Source organism: Bos indicus, chromosome 2 (assembly GCF_029378745.1).
Source record: "Bos indicus isolate NIAB-ARS_2022 breed Sahiwal x Tharparkar chromosome 2, NIAB-ARS_B.indTharparkar_mat_pri_1.0, whole genome shotgun sequence".
Lineage (NCBI taxonomy): Eukaryota > Metazoa > Chordata > Mammalia > Artiodactyla > Bovidae > Bos > Bos indicus.
In genome coordinates, this window is record NC_091761.1 from 88,264,761 (window position 1) to 88,282,273 (window position 17,513).

Genomic DNA, 17,513 nt, shown 5'->3' on the forward strand with positions numbered 1-17,513 from the left:
TGAATTGGAAAATTACCTGTCCCTAAAAGGAAGGAAAAAGAACTCTGTTGAAGGCAAACATCCATACAGGAGTATTTGGAACCCAAGAACATAAAGGTAAGGACACTCACTTCTAGGAAAACTACTAGTGGAGGAAGCAGTTGTCTTTTTTGCTACTTTGTGAGAAAAATAAATGCCAAACAAATACAGGGGGCGGGGGGAAATAAGGAATAGGGTGCCGATAGGGATGCGGAGAGAGAAGAGGAGCTGGGGAAACCCAGTCTTGGAGAGACGACACCATTTTCTGCAGCTCCAGGCGGCTCCAGCTAATGACTGCGTGCAAGCAGAGTGTGCGTGCTAAGGGTGCCAGCAAGTACATAAAAGGCAGAGCAAGAAGGATCAACATGTTTTGCTGCCATTTCCAGGAAAGGGATGGTGTCCCCAGCAGCCTCCCACAGTAGATGACCAGGAAAAAAAGCAAACACATATAACACTCATTGCAACTCCGAGTCGTGACTACTGTGTTTCATAGCACATCCTCCCTCAAATCCTGGCTGCGAACCAGCCCAGCCACTTGAAGCAGCGCTGGCAGCGTGCTCTCTCTCTTGGCACTGGGTACGCATGGCAGCTGGATGGCTTGTAGTCAGTGCAGTTTTGCAGCTGGTGGTGGTAGCAATTGGCAAAAACTAGCTGTCCAGATGGGCATTAAATTTTCTTTAATGTTTATAATATGTCAAAAGAGAATAATCCTATGTCAAAGTGGCTTACAAGAACTTTGTCTCAGGAGCTTACAGAAATTCCTTTATGACAAGATGGAGGTTGCTTTATTCCAGCTACATATATGAGTCCTCTTCCCTTAAATTAGGTCCAGGGGCTCCTGCACAATGGAATCTCCTTTCGCTAAGAAGGGCTTTGGTCGGGGGGAGGGGGCTCTCCAACCTATTCTCTTTCTCAGGTTTTCCACAATTCATTGATCGTTAGCCAACATGTGGCAGTACAGTCACAGGATTTGAACTGAGGGTCCAAAAGGAAAATAATGTTTGATTCTGGAATTGTTATGTTCCTCAGAGGGACCAGTAGCGTTCAGGTAATGTTATAAAATTAGGAGTAAAATAATAACTGTGTTGTGTAGAAAAAAATAGCACTGGGCAAAATATTTTCAGATACATAAAACAGGCAAGGAATGAATATCTGAAACATGTATTTTTAAATCACTATAAATCAATGAGAAAAACAAAGCAACAGCAATCGGTTTTTAAAATATGCTTATGGTATAGTATGCATCTTATAGAAGAGGAGATTACGATGACTTGTACATTATGAAATGATGATCAGCCTCATTAGTTTTGTGATCAGGGAAGAAAAGCAAGATACCATCCTCACCAAACTAAAGACTGTGTTCCATCAGAGGTGGTGAGCTTGTGAGTCAAGGTGTGCCCCCATACCACATACACTGCTGGGGGGAACAGCCAAGTATACAAAGCAGTGTGACCACTTTAGAGGATAACCTCTCAGTAGCCATAAAAGGTCAATGCAAAAGGCCTATCACTCAGAAAATCCTTCTTCACCTCTACTTCCTTCTCCCACCCTCATGCAAGAACGTTCACAAGTATGCACAGGAAGGTTATGCATTGATATTCATGACAGCAGTACAACTCAAAGGATGGTCCTTGAACCACCAGCATCAGAGTTCTGAGAATGTTTACATTAGCATGTCTAATGCTTGTTAAAAATGGGACCGGTATTCCATCCCACAACTTCTGAATTAGAGTATGTGAGGGTGAGGCCAGGAATCTGTTTTAACAAGCCCCTCTGGTGATTCTGACATTTATGAAACTTTGAGCAGTACTGTGTCATAACATCGTTTGTAATGGAGGAAAAATGGAAACAATCTAAGCTCTCATCATATGCTATGGCTTATTTATATTTTAGAAAATCAGCTAGCAGTTTAAAAGAATGAGGTTGATACATGCTGATCTAGAAAAACATCCAAGATAGACAATATTGTAGAATCAGATGCAATGTATAGTAGTATTTATGTTTTTTAAAAGCTATAGAACAATATCATGTATTTCTACATACACATTTCTACATATATATATGTATATATGTACATTGTATGTATACATGTAAACATTCAGCAAAATGTCATATCAATTGATGATAGTGGTTATTCTGGAAAGGGTTTGGAACTGGAACAGCAGTCAAGAAAGACTATAGTTTCGGGGGAACTACATTCAATATATTATCATAACCTACAGTGGAAAAGAATCTAAAAAAGAATACGTACAAAGACACACACAAATATATAACTGAATTACTCTGCTGTATCTGACACTAACACAGGATTGCTGCTGCTGCTGCTGCTAAGTCACTTCAGTCTTGTCTGACTCTGTGTGACCCCATAGATGGCAGCCCATTAGGCTCCTCTGTCCCTGGGATTCTCCAGGCAAGAACACTGGAGTGGGTTGCCATTTCCTTCTCCAGTGTATGAAAGTGAAAAGTGAAAGTGAAGTCCCTCAGTAGCAGCCGACTCTTAGCGACCCCAAGGACTGCAGCCTACCAGGCTCCTCCGTCCATGGGATTTTCCAGGCAAGAGTACTGGAGTGGGGTGCCATTGCCTTTCTGTAAATCAACTATATTTCAATGAAAAATTTTTAGAAAGACTAACCTTTTGTCATTTGATTTTTTTGTAAGGGCTTATATGTGAACTATTTGTAAAACTATATTTCTAGCTGGAGACCTGGGTCCTAGACCCAACCTGGGCACCATCTAATTTCATCATCTTGTGCACATGTCAGCTTCCTCAGGCTTCAGCTTCCTAAATTGCCAAACCAGGAATCAGACCAGTCAAGTCCAGAGTCATTTTATCCAGCTTTATCTTGCTACAATTTTTGTCAGAGTCGTCTGAATGTGAAAATTAGGTTGCATAATATATTTGACCAAAGAAATAAAGGGAAGCATGCATATCTATGTCCCTTGAGGAATGAGTTAATAATTGCTTCCACATGTCATCTTAAGACTAATGACTTACATGAGACTTCTTGTGTTTAACTGTCACTTTTGGCTATATGAAGCTTTTTATTTTTAAAATTAAAGTCTAGAGACTTGATAAAACAAATTGCTCCTTTAATTTTTCCAAGGGCTGGGTATAAGTGAATCTTTAGGACCCTGATTTTAATAGCATCAGTGTATGAAAATAAATAATGACTAAAATAAATAATACATCCTGGCAGAAGGTATCAGCTCAGGCAATAATCATGCATGTGATGATCATATAATTACTTTGGACACACAGATGGTGTTAGATTGAAAATCTGCAATGATGGTGCCATGTTTCCATTAAACAAAAAAAACTAGAGACTTCTTTTCTATTTCTTCAGTTTTTCATTTGTTGTTGTGGTTCAGTTGTTCAGTGGTGTACATCTCTTTGCAACCCCATGGACTGCAGCACAACAGGCTTCCCTGCCCCTCACCATCTCCCAGAGTTTGCTCAAACTCATGTCTACTGAGTCTGTGATTTCATCCAACCATCTCATCCTCTGTTGTCTCCTTCTCCTTCTGTCTTCAATCTTTCCCAGCATCAGGTTCTTTTACAAGGAGTCAGTTCTTCCCATCAGGCGGCCAAAGTACTGGAGCTTCAGCTTCAGCATCAGTCCTTCCAATGAATATTCAGGATTGATTTCTTTAGGATTGACTGGTTGGATCTCCTTGCAGTCCAAGGGACTCTCAAGAGTCTTCTCTAACACCACAGTTCAAAAGCATCAATTCTTCAGTGCTCAGCCTTCTTTATGGTCCAACTCATACATCCATACATGACTACTGGAAAAACCATAGCTTTGACTATACAGACTTTTGTTGGCAAAGTAATGTCTATGCTTTTTAATATGCTACCTAGGTTTGTCATAGCTTTACTTCCAAGAAGTAAGTTTCTTTTAATTTCATGGCTAGTCACTATCTGCAGTGATTTTGGAGCCCAAGAAAATAAAGTCTCTCACTGTTTCCATTGTTTCCCCATCTGTTTGCCATGAAGTGATGGGATTGGATACCATGCTCTTAGTTTTTTGAATGTTGAGTTTTAAGCCAGCTTTCACTTTCATCAAGATGCTCTTTAGTTCCTCTTTGCTTTCTGCCATAAGCGTAGTGTCATCTGCATAACTGAGGTTATTGATATTCTCCCAGTAATCTTGATTCCAGCTTGTGTTTCATCCAGCCCAGCGTTTCTCATGATGTACTCTGCATATAAGTTAAAAAGGCATATAAGTTAAAAGACAATATACAGCCTTGATGTACTCCTTTATTAATTTGGAGCCAGTCCATTGTTCTATGTTGGTTCTAACGGTTGCTTCTTGACATGCATACAAGTTTCTCAGGAGGCAGGTAAAGTGATCTGGTATTCCCATCTCTTTCAGAATTTTCCACAGTTTGGTGTGATTCACACAGTCAAAGGCTTTAACATAGTCAATGAAGCAGATGTTTTTCTAGAATTCTCTTGCTTTTTCTATGATCCGATGGATGTTGGCAATTTGATCTCTGGTTCCTCTGCCTTTTCTAAATCCATTTGGAACACTGGAAATTCTCAATTCACATACTACTGAAGACTGGCTTGGAAGATTTTGAGCATTACTTTGCTAGTGTATGAGATGAGTGCAATTGTGCAGTAGTTTGAACATTCTTTGGCATTGCCTTTCTTTGGGATTGGAATGAAAATTGACCATTTCCAGTCCTGTGGCCACTGAGTTTTCCAAATTTGCTGGCATATTCAGTTCAGTTCACTTTCACAGCATCATCTTTTAGGATTTGAAGTAACTCAGCTGGAATTCCATCACCTCCACGAGATTTGTTCGTAGTGATGCTTCCTAAGGCCCACTTCATTTCACACTCCGGGGTGTCTGACTCTAGATGAGTGATCACACCATCCTGGGGATCTGGGTCATGAAGATCTTTTTTGTATAGTTCTTCTGTGTTTTCTTGCCACCTCTTCTTAATATCTTATGCTTCTGTTAGGTCCATACCATTTCTGTCCTTTATTGTGCCCATCTTTGCATGAAATGTTCCCTTGGTATCTCTAACTTTCTTGAAGAGATCTCTAGTCTTTCCCATTCTGTTGTTTTCCTCTATTTCTTTGCACTGATCACTTTCTTTCTTTCTTATCTCTCCTTTCTTTTCTTTGGAATTCTGCATTCAAATAGGTATATCTTTCCTTTTCTCCTTTGCCTTTCACTTCTCTTCTTTTCTCAGCTATTTGTAAGGCCTCCTTAGACAACCATTTTGCCTTTTTGCATTGGATGGTTTTGAACACTGCCTCTTGTACAATGTTACAAACCTCTTTCCATTGTTCTTCAGGCACTCTGTCTATCAGATCTAATCCCTTCAATCTATTTGTCACTTCCACTGTGAAAAATCATTAAGGGATTTGACCTAGTTCATACCTGAATGCCTTAGTGGTTTTCCCTATTTTCTTCAATTAACATCTGAATTTTGCAATAAGGAGTTCATGATCTGAGCCACAGTCAGCTCCTTGTCTTGTTTTTGCTGACTGTATAGAGCTTCTCCATCTTCAGCTGCAAAGAATATAATCAACCTGATTTTGATATTGACCATCTGGTGATGTCCATATGTAGAGTCTTCTCTTATGTTGTTGGAAGAGGGTATTTGCTACAACAAGTGCGTTCTCTTGGCAAAACTCTGTTAGTCTTTGCCGTGCTTCATTTTGTATTCCAAGGCTAAACTTGCCTGTTACACTAGGTATCTCTTGATTTTCTACTTTTGCATTCCAGTCCCCTATGATAAAAAGGATATCTTTTTTTGTTGTTAGTTCTATTAGATCTTGTAGGTCTTCATAGAACCGTTCAACTTCTTCAGCATTAGTGGTTGGGGCATAGACTTGGATTACCGTGATATTGAATGGTTTGCCTTGGAAACAAAGAGAGATCATTCTATCATTTTTGAGATCACACTGAAATACTGCATTTTGGACTCTTTTGTTGACTATGAGGGCTACTCCATTTCTTCTACTTCATTACTACTACTGTGGGATTCTTGCCCACAGTAGTAGACATAATGGTCATCTGAATTAAATGCACCCATTCCAGTCCATTTTAGTTCACTGATTCCTAAAATGTCAATATTTACTCTTTCCAACTCATGTTTGACCACTTTTAATTTACCTTGATTCATAGACCTAAATTTTTTATATATAATCTTAAACAATTAAGAAAGAGAAGTAGCTTGTATCATGTATGAACCTAGATTTTCACTAAGATATAGGGAAATCTGAATAAACCAGAATTCCCATGGGGACAGATATAAGAATCTTGGTTAAATAAAAATTAAAATAAAATAAAAAATAAAAGAAAACCAAATTTATACTAAAAAGCAAAAAATAAGGCAAAATTAATTACAAAGTTCAATCAATTCTGCCCCCTATCCTAAGGGAAAGTCCTGCTTTCTTTTTTTTTTTTTTTTTTCCTGATCAAATGCAGTATTTAAACATAGAAGTGAACCGGAAAGAAAGTTAGAGACCATTAACAACCCCATTATTTTATAACCTATTAATGCTAAATTTGAGACTAGAATCCAGCCTTTCTGTCTTTTAGTCCAAGGCTTCTTTCTGAGTGTTAATAGAAGAAACACAAATTACTTGAGCACCTTGTATACCAGTGGATGAGCCAGCCCAATTTTATAAAGAAATTATTTTTGAAAGTAGAGTTAAATGCCTTTCATCATATATCATTAAAGTGAATTTAAAGAAGATTTATGGGGGAAGCCTTTCTAAAACGTAAATAAAGTACACCTTTTATTGCTGTTGTTCAGTTGCTAAGTTGAGTTCAACTCTTTGCAATCCCATGGCCTGTAGCATACCAGGCCCCCCTGTCCTCCACTATCTCCTGGAGTTTGCTCAAGTTCATGTCCATTGAGTTGGTGATACTATCCAATCATCTTATCCTCAGGCACCCTCTTCTTCTGCTTTCAATCTTTCCCAGCATCAAGGTCTTTTCTAATGAGTCAGCTCTTTGCATCAGGTGGCCAAAGTATTGGACCTTCAGCTTCAGCATCAGTCCTTCCAATGAATATTCAGAGTTGATTTCCTTTAGAATTGACTGGTTTAATCTCCTTGCTGTCCAAGGGAACTCTCAAGAGTCTTCTCCAGCACCACAATGCGAAAGCATCAATTCTTCAGCGCTCAGTCTTTTTTTTTAATAGTCCAACTCACACATTATACCTTTTATTAGAATTTAGCAATTCTGGATATGCAGTCATTTCTACTAATCTTTTTTTTTTTTTAAGAAAAAAATGATAAAAATGGGTTGGTTATTTTCTGTGTGCCATCCCAGATCCATTCTCCAGCTTTCCCTGCCCTGCTCTGGCCCTTGGAAGCTAACCTCCACATTGGTATCCTTGCCTCCAGCCTTCTGCTGAGTTCATACAGTGGGAAATAAGACAGTAATTAGAATTTGGAGGAGACAGTCAGGTTGGGGCATATCCTTCTGCACCCCAGTCTTCATTCCTACCCTGCATCCTCACTGTCTTGTCAGCACAGGTGAGCTGACAAACCCCCCTCCCATGGCTTTGAGCTATCTCCAGTCACAGTGGTCCCTGAGTCCCTTGCCACCTTTCATTGGAGTCCTTGACCCAGCCCTAAATCTCTGAAATCAGTCCCTTCACAAAACCCTTTTTGGTTAATCCCATAAGTATACCATCAATTTCTTGCAAGGACTCTTAACTGCTTATGCTCAAAGCCATCAAAAGCCTGTAGGTATATGTGAATACTGGTATAAAGCCAGTAACTGGTAAATGAAGTCCCAAGCCATCCCGGAACAAATCCTGGCCAGGGCCAGATCACATCCTGCACGACTGAAGTCTGCACAACTGAATGCTCCGCCCCTCTGTTGGGAGAAGCCACCTGCCATAAACCTGACCATCATGTGAGTTCTTGCTGGGTGTGTTGAGAGTGCAAGGCCCTGATCTCTCTTTACCCGGGTAGCTGGATGAGATGATATCTCTCTCCAGGACAAAAAGCAGTCTTGGTTACCACTTGCTATAAATAAAGCAGGTTGGACACAAACTCACCTAACATGGAGCATCCTCCTGGCCCATTGATGTGCCCTCGTGGATCTCCAGGACCAAAGGGAACAGACAGAAACACAGTGCTTCTGCTGCTGGCTGTACTGAGTCTGGTCCAGAACTCTCAATGTCGTCTTCATCCATGACACAGGAACAGGCTAACTTATTTGCTCATGTATGTGGGGTGAAATCTCAGATTGTGATACCTTCAACTTCTTAGTCTAGACACCCTGGCCTCTTCCTACATCAGGCACACAGCTGACTTCTGTTTTTTGGATCTTGCACTTTCTCTTCCCTTCATGTGGAATGCTTGGTCCCAAGGTCTTCATGTAGCTGATTCCAGCTGTTCTCAAGCCTCAGATCACCATGTGTCACCTCCTCAGAGAGGCCTTCCATCACCATCCCAATCAGGAGTCACTCTCCTCCATCTCATATTTTATTTTCATCTTAAATATTTTTTTTTTACTATTTCACATTATCTCTCAGTTGTTTTTTTTAATGCTTCTTTCCCCCAACTAAAATGTAAGCTCTAGGATGAGTCTTTGGGGTCTTATTCTCTATCTCCCTATAACTCAGAATAGCTCCTGGTCCAGTGAAGTAGCACAAATGGATATTTGATGAATAAATGAATAACCAAATGAATGAATGAGCTTTTTCAACTCTACCTTTTAGTTTGTGATATTATATGCTCTTTGAATTTCAGGTGTCTCATCTGTACAATAAAAGTAAAGCAATACTCTGTCTTGTGAAAGTGAAAGTCACTCAGTCGTGTCAGACTCTTTGCGACCCCATGGACTATATAGTCCATGGAAATGTCCAGGCCAGAATACTGGAGTAGGTAGCCTTTCCCTTCTCCAGGAGATCTTCCCAACCCAGGGATCAAACCCAGGTCTTCTGCATTGCAAGTGAATTCTTTACCAGCTGAGCCACCAGAGAAGCCCAAGAATACTGAAGTGGGTAGGCTATCCCTTCTCCAGCGGATCTTCCCAATCCAGGAATCTAACCGGGATCTCCTGCCTTGTAGGCAGATTCTTTACCAACTGAGCTATCAGGGAAGCATATTATATTATATTTTTATGATATACTTTTATATTGTTTTAATAATACATATTAATATATTGTATAACTGTATTGAATATAATTATAAATTTGATGTTATATGTAACAATAAAAGATACTATTCTGAAACTGTAAAGTATAATATCATTCCTGTAAAATGCAAGGTTAAGTTTTGAAAGTACATATGTGGAGTCAATCTTAATATTTTCTGCTTTGTAATAATATCATTTAGAGAGGTCATGTAATAGTCACTGGATGCATGTCTGATTCATGTCTACTCAAAAAGGGGGTGTTAGGAACATTAAAGAGTGAGAGGCATTTCTCAACATGTCGATTCCTAAGTAATAACACATCAGCAACTTCTAACTAAATGGCACTGCTAAGGGCCTATCCAGTTCTACGTCACCACAATTATGTAGACCTCATGCAGAGATGACAACACTCAAGTGACTTCCAGGGCTTCACCCTCACTAATTAGGTGGATTCCACCATCCCTACAGGAAAACCAGGCTCACTGCTGGGTGCTCCAGCTGGGGTTGGAATGTTCACACTCTCCTCTCCTCCAGCATGACTTGCAGTTTGTACTGGATTTTGCAGAGCCTATTGGGATGTTGGTGATTTGCATCCTTATGTTACAAAATAAGACTAATACAATATTACAAGGTGAGAGAGGACTGGGAGGATCCCTGCTCTAAAAATTTTTATGTAGTGCCCACCAACCGAAGATTCACAGATTTTTATAAAAGAAATAATGGTGCCTTCCTTGGCCTCCTTCCAGCTCTTTCCTCATCTTTCCCCAACCCCCAACTCGTCCACTTCTACTCCGTACTTATTTTTGGTGACCTTACTCAAGGATGGGGCAACCTGTAGATTTGAACAGAGACCATTCCATAGGAAAGAATCTCATGCAATGCTGAGAAGTAATTAGAAAAATCCCAAAATTTCTGACTTTATTTTCTTGGGCTCAAAAAGCACTGTGGACAGTGACTGCAGCCACTAAATTAAAAGATACTTGCTCCTTTGGAAGAAAAGCTGTGACAAACCTAGGCAGCATATTAAAAAGCAGAGACATTACATTGCACAAAGTCCTGTATAGTCAAAGCTATGGCTTTTCCAGTAGTCATGTATGGACGTGTGAGCTGGACCATAAAGAAGGCTGAGCACTGAAGAACTGATGCTTTTGAATTCTTGTGGTATTAGAGAAGACTCTTGAGAGTCCCTTGGACTCCAAGGAGATCAAACCAGTCAATCCTAAAGGAAATCAGTCCTGAATATCCATTGGAAGGACTGATACTGGAGCTGAAACTTCAGTACTCTGGCCACCTGATGCAAAGAGCTGACTCCTTGTAAAAGACCCTGATGCTGGGAAAAATAGAAGGCAGGAGAAGACAAGGATGACAGAGGATAAGATGGTTGGATGGCATCACTGACTCGATCGACATGAATTTTAGCAAGCTCTGGGAGATGGTAAAGGACAGGGAAGCCTGGAGTAATGCAGTCCATGGGGTTGCAAAGAGTTGGACATGACTGAGCGACTGAACAACAACAAAACTTCTGATACCAGTGACTTCATGAAAACAAGGTTTTATTCCAGACTAGAGGAAACACCTCAAAAATTTGAAATAAATTATGTTTAAGAGAATTTTCTCATGTGAAATGACAACGTTGGAGTATATATTTTATATATATACATATATAAGGCAATGGCACCCCACCCCAGTACTCTTGCCTGGAAAATCCCATGGACAGAGGAGCCTGGTAGGCTGCAGTCCATGAGGTCACTAAGAGTCGGACACGACTAAGCGACTTCACTTTCACTTTTCACTTTCATGCATTGGAGAAGGAAATGGCAACCCACTCCAGTGTTCTTGCCTGGAGAATCCCAGGGACGGGGGAGCCTGGTGGGCTGCCATCTATGGGGTCGCACAGAGTCGGACACGACTGAAGCGACTTAGCAGCAGCATACATGTATGTATATACATACAGAGCACACACTACATGCCAGCCAATGTCCAGTAGGATCAGCACTGCAAAAGCACTACTAAATCACTAAAACATTACTTTGTTTAATCCTCACAAAAACCGTTTGAGGCTATCACTCTTTTTATTCTTACTCTATGCATGAAAAAGTTGAGGCAGGGATAAGTTATGTGAACTCCCCTCATACTGTGTGTACGTGTGCATGCCAAGTTGCTCAGTCATGTCTGTCTCTGTGTGACCCTATGGGCAGTAGTTCACCAGGTTCCTCTGTCCATGGCATTCTCCAGGCAAGAATACTGGAGTAGGTTGCCATGCCCTCCTCCAGAGGATCTTCCTGACCCAGTACTCGAGCCCTATGTCTCTCCTGTCTCTTGCACCGGCAGGCAGGTTCTTTACCACTAGCCCCACCTGGGAAGGCCTCTTGTACTATGCTAATTCTCATGATTATATTCTCTCCAGGACCTAATTTCCAGTATGTTCTAGTGTGTCTAATATTCATATGATTGATTGTTTGGCCAGAATTTCTATTGGATAAGCCATCTTATTCAGGAGAGGCATTCTATTCCCTTTTGGAATTCAGAGGTATTGAAATCTACTTCTCTCCAGGGCTCAGAGAGGACAGCCTGCCATTTATTTTACTTAGTAAGGAGAACTTACTATGGATGCCTTAAAGGAAGTGTCTTCAGCAGACCCAGGCATAAGAACCCTAGAGTCCAGATGTGCCTTCTGTTGTAAGAGCTCTGCCCTGGACACACAGTCCTGGTGACACTCTCTCGTGTCATCTAAGTATCCTGTGTCATCTCAGACCATCTAAGTGGGTGGTCTGAGGCTCAACAATATGCCTCCATGTCTGTCATAGTTAAAAAGCTCACACCTAGAACCTGAATATATCTAGGTCTTATTTCTCCCATCTCAACACCCAGATCAGCAAGATTCAGTCCCACAATATTCAATAGTAAAAAGTAGTAAATAATAACATGAGAGATAAACAGGCAGAGCACAGAGGATTTTTATAAGTGTTAAGCAACTCTGAATAATATGTATAATACCATAAGGGTAGATACATGACCTCACATACTGTCCAAACCCATATGATATATAGCAACAAGAGTAATCCTAATGTAAAGTACGGACTCTGGGTGATAATGTTGCATGCATGTGGGTGAACTGTCACAAATGTACCATTCTGGTGGGGGATGCTTCAAGTTAAGGAGGCTATGGGTGTGCTGGGGCAGAAGGTATATGGAAACTCCATGCTTTCCACTCAATTCTGCTGTGAAACTAAAACTTCTCTTAAAAAATAAAATTTATAATAACATGAGTTTTACTTCAGTCTCTTGAAAAGGAGACAAAAAGGAAATCCCATCCTGGAACCGCGCCCACATGGCCCCTCTTTTCTATGTTCCCTGGGACTTCAGTCGCTGCGGTTATGGTTATCCTGCCTTGCTCTTGGTTCTTTCTCATTCTCGATTCCTCCCCATTTGCTTTTCTTCCTGCTTACAGTTTCACACACATAAGCATGCATGCACCACCCTCCCCACCCCACACACAACAGAGTAGATCTTTTCTCATATGAGTGAAGTTCACTTCCCGCTTTGCCATTCTCCTCCTGCCCTTACCCTCATCACTCGACAAGGTGCAGACTACCCTACCAGAGCCTACACGGAACCTTCTATACATTGTCCAGTAGCTGAAAATACTGTTAGTGCAGTAAGGTAGCATTATAAATGCAAATTTTAAATTGCAAGAAGTACAAAATTATGCAATTTTTAAACAACATTAAGAGCTTTATGCACATATTTTGAAATGTGTTATTTCCCATAAATAAAGCTTTGTACAGATGACCTAACTTAAAGCTGACAAGCTGCATAAATTGTAAACAGACTTTAGTCATTGCCGTGGCCTTACCACATTACCCTATGAACAGAAACCCCCGCCATAGTTCATTTGTTATGAACTACGGCCCTGAATTCAGGCAGATTAGAACTCCATGAGGGTGTCAGGGTGTATCTTTTGATTGAATGAGAAGTATTCTTGTTGTACTTTAAGAATTTTGTCACTGCTATATGATTTAGGTAAATAAGTAGATAACCACAACATACTAAATTGAGGCTTAGTATGGAATTCAATATTTCATTTTCTACTTACAGTGCTAAGCATTTTCTAAAGAAATATAATGTATTCATGTATAAAACAGTGCTTTTTCAGCATATGCAGCCCTGAACTTAAGCGTCCACTTGATGGTTAATGATACATCTGCTAAGTGTGCAGATTGTAAAGAAAGTAGTTTCTATTGTTCAATAATCTGCCCTATTTAATTGCTCTATTATTGAATAAAAATCCCTAAAGAATTTTCACTTCCAGCAATGGTTTCTGACTTTCTTTTGGTGTCTAGACAATAATGATTTACTGAAATGTGTGGGGAAAAACATAAGAAAACTTCTTAAAATATTAATATTTAATATTCGTAGTTATTGGAGTAGGGGGAGGGGAGAAGAGACAAAGCAATATTACAGGCTGCTACTACGTTTCCAGATCAGAATAGATTTGGTATAAATATTGATAAATTTTAATGATCCCCAACTCTCAATGTAACACAGAAGAGATGAGTGGTGTAAGAGCTTGCCCCTCCAAAAGGAGAATGTCGGAATGGCTGGGCACGGTGAGCATTCTCACAGAGGCCAGGAAACGCCCAGAAGTGTTCTCCTGGCTCTTTCACACTCCTCCCCCAGACTGCTGCAGCAATCCATGGTGGTCCTGCACTCAAGGAACACTGCTCAGTGGCCACACGTATGCAATTTCCTTCCTGACTTCCAAAACTTTCAGTGTTGAGTTCTCCACCATTGCTTTTGCTTTCCACTTGTATATCCATGAGCGCTCATGGTCTGCCGCTCTGCCAACGTCTTCTATTTGCTTTTCTAGATCCACTTTTCACCCTTTCTCACCTCTGCCCCAGGAGGTTGACCTTCATCAATCTTCCAGCTGAATTTAGCCAGGAACAGGCTCCAGAAGGATTCTGAAGGCAGGAGGAGAAAGAGATTCGGGTATCTCCCCCTGCTCCCAACAGCTCCTGCTGACAGAGTTGCAATGGGCCGGCTATCATCAGCCTATCTCCTGAAGGTTTCCCTTCTCAGACATGCAAGTCCTGTTATGACGACCACTCCAATCTCTTGCTTCTTCAGACATAGGGTGGTAATGGCTCCTCTCTTTTGCTAGCCCAGGGCACTGCATCATCTCCAGTCATTTACCTAAGCCTCGGCAACACCTGTGTAAATGTCCCCTTTATTAAACTCTTCTCAATTACCCAGTTTGATTGAGTCATGTATTTCCTGCCAGGAACATGACTCACCCTCAAACCAGGAATGGCCTATTTTTAGCCCTTCTCCACCTCCCCAATCCTACCCATCCTATAAAGCTCAGCTCCCATTTTGGTTCAAATCCTACCTTTTTATTTATGCACTCTACATCAATATCACCTATCTGAAGTGCTCTAGACTTATCAACCACAGCACACAGGGTGTCACCTGTTTCAGTCTCTTTTTATTATCTCCTCAGCATCACCAGCACAGTTGTAATATTCTTGGCTTACATCCTAACAACTCAGTACTGTGTTGGCTGAGTATTAGGCTCTCAGTAAGTCTTTCTTGGGCTGTAGAGGTCGCTCCTTCCTTTGAAGGGGAGCATGTTCATCTGAAATCTTCAGAGCATGTCACAGGATCATAGCTAGAGTAGAAAGGAACTAGGGAGACACTATGGCCCAGTCTCCCCATTGTGATGATAAGAAAACTGAGGCTCAGAAAGGTGACCTAACAGTCCAACATTTCACAGTCAGGAGGTGGCAAAGCCAGAGGGAGCCCAAAGCAAGAATTTTTTCATTATTCTTTGCCACTCTGATACTGGTTTTAGTGTCTCTGTGTCTTATTACCAAAAATCGCACCTCTTCATACCTGAATACTTAGTTATTCCTTCCCTTTCAAAGACATTCAAAGACAGCATGCATTTGTTCCTCATGGTTAAACATCATTTCTTGAGTCCCCAGAGCTGTTACCTATTTGTGCATTATCCCCTGCCCTGAACACTTTAAAAATTCACCACCCCAAAGCTGGATTCTACTCTTGCCTGCATATCTGGGAAGGGGAGAATAGAGCCCTTTTGCTCTTGACTTTAATATTCTCAGATAAATTCAGGACAGCACAAAGAGATTCTGGCCATTGTCTGCAGCTTCACTCACAGCTACATGCTGAATAGGAAAGGGATCAACTACCCACATTTAAAATGTTCATAATTACAGACTCTGTCCTCTAAGGATCACCTGGCTGCCTGTGGATGTGTGCGCGCACACGAGTACACACACACACACACACAGAGCACTGCATGAGGTTGGAAGCTCTTACTCTGTCCTGGAATCCAGGCCCTTTAAAGGTGCAACACTGGAGTCCCGAGCATTCAGATCAAATGCCAAGCTCCCGGTGCTTCCTCTCAGTACTCTGACTGCTGCCTTGGCGACTCCTGGACATGCAGGGGTGAATTTATTCTCTGGGCTTCCCTGATGGCTTAGATGTAAAGAATCCTCCTGCAATGCAGGAGACAGGAATTTATCCCTGGGTTGGGAAGATCCCCTGGAGAAGGAAATGGCAACCCACTCCAGTATTCTTGCCTGGAGAATCCCATGGACAGAGGAGCCTGACGGGCTATAGTACATGGAGTCAGAGAGTTGGACATGACTGAGAGACTAACTGATGGAGAATGGTAAGCATGTGCCTCAATCACTGAAGTTTAGCAGGACTCAAATCTCAAGATGGGTGCTTCATGACACCACTCTGCTTAGTCATACCAGTCAGCTTCAGCATAGCAGAAGCGATGAAGATGGCAGGCTGTGGCCCATGTCATGACCTGGAACACTGCAGCGTGGATCTCCATGGATATGCCACCCCTCCCGTGTCAGACACATCATTTAGTGCTACGCTTTTATTACATTAAAGGAGGCTCCACATAAAAATGTCAGCAGCTTCCAGTTGACTCATGGAATTGAGAACCATGCATTAGCTGCCGATTTAAATTAATTTTGCTTCTTGAACCATGAAAAATAGTTCTTTGAACAAGAATTCATGATAAATACACATGTGTAAAAGGCCTTTAATCATAATTATTTTAAATACATAAAACATGATTTAAGCCTCTCAGCCTCATTAATTTCTTATGGTATAAAAGAACAAAAACAACCAGTAAATGAAAAAACTGTAAGTCATAATTTAAGTGTGTTATGCATGGTCATTTAGCTCATTAAATGAAAAGATTCTTTGTAAACTCTGGGTCATGGAACATTTCTGTATTACCCAGTGATGGAAGCAACGATTTTCCTTTTGGTAGAGAACTAATTTTTTTTTTTTTTTTTATCATTTAGATCTTAAAAGAATGTCACCAATAGTTAAAATAGCCAGAATTAGGATAATGAAATCATCTTGTAACACCTTGGATGCCCTCTGTTAGAGCACTTATCTCTTGTCTTACCTGCAGAGTACTAAAGAGCAAGGGTCATGGTCTCATGGTGTGGCACGTAGTTAGTAAATATCAACTGCTCTGACTCTGTGCTAGGCAGTGTGCTCTATATTTACACAAGGGGACCCAAATCCTCCCCCACAACCCCGTGGTCTGAATAATGGTACGGTCTGTCTTCCATTCTCTGCAGCACACCTGTCTTCCCAAAGATCTCCAATACATCTGCCACTTCTGGTCATCCAATCTGATTGGCTCAGTGGTATAGGAACCATCTGCCAATGCAGGAGACACAGGTTCAATCCCTGGATTGGGAAGATCTCCTGGAGAAGAAAATGGCAACCCACCAGTATTCCTGCTTGGGAAATCCCATGAAATAAGAACCTGGTGGGCTACAGTCCTTAGGGTCACAAACAGTCAGACATGGCTGAGCGACTAAACAACATCAGTATGGTGAGCTAATACGATGTTCTTCAGGACATCCAGATGACCCAGGTCCCTTCAGACTACAGTAAGTCCCCTACATACAAATGAGTTCTGTTCTGAGAGTCCATTCATAAGTCCAATTTGTTCACAAGTCCGAAAAGTTAGCCTAGCTACCCAACTAACACAATTGGCTATATAGTGCTGCTGCTGCTGCTGCTGCTGCTTAGAAAGTCAGGGCTGATTCTCTTCTGTCTATTCTTTTCTATCTACATGGACTGTAGCTCACCAGGTTTCTCTGTCCACGAGATTTCCCAGGCAAGAATACTGGAGTGGGCTGCCATTTCCTTCTCCAGGGGATCTTCCTGACCCAGGGATCGAATCCACATCTCCTGCTTGGCAGGTGGATTCTTTACCACTGTTTACCTGGAAAACCCAGCCTACATAGTACTGTAGTGGAATAGGTTTACAGTACTTTTCACACAAATGATATATTAAAACAAATGCAA

The 17,513-nt window shown here is 41.2% G+C and overlaps 1 protein-coding gene across 3 annotated transcripts in view; it reads right to left on the minus strand.

Annotated features, from left to right (window-relative positions):
- Nucleotides 1–17,513, minus strand: part of FTCDNL1 (formiminotransferase cyclodeaminase N-terminal like) — a 158,078-nt gene that overhangs the window by 52,953 nt on the left and 87,612 nt on the right. The window lies entirely within an intron of this gene.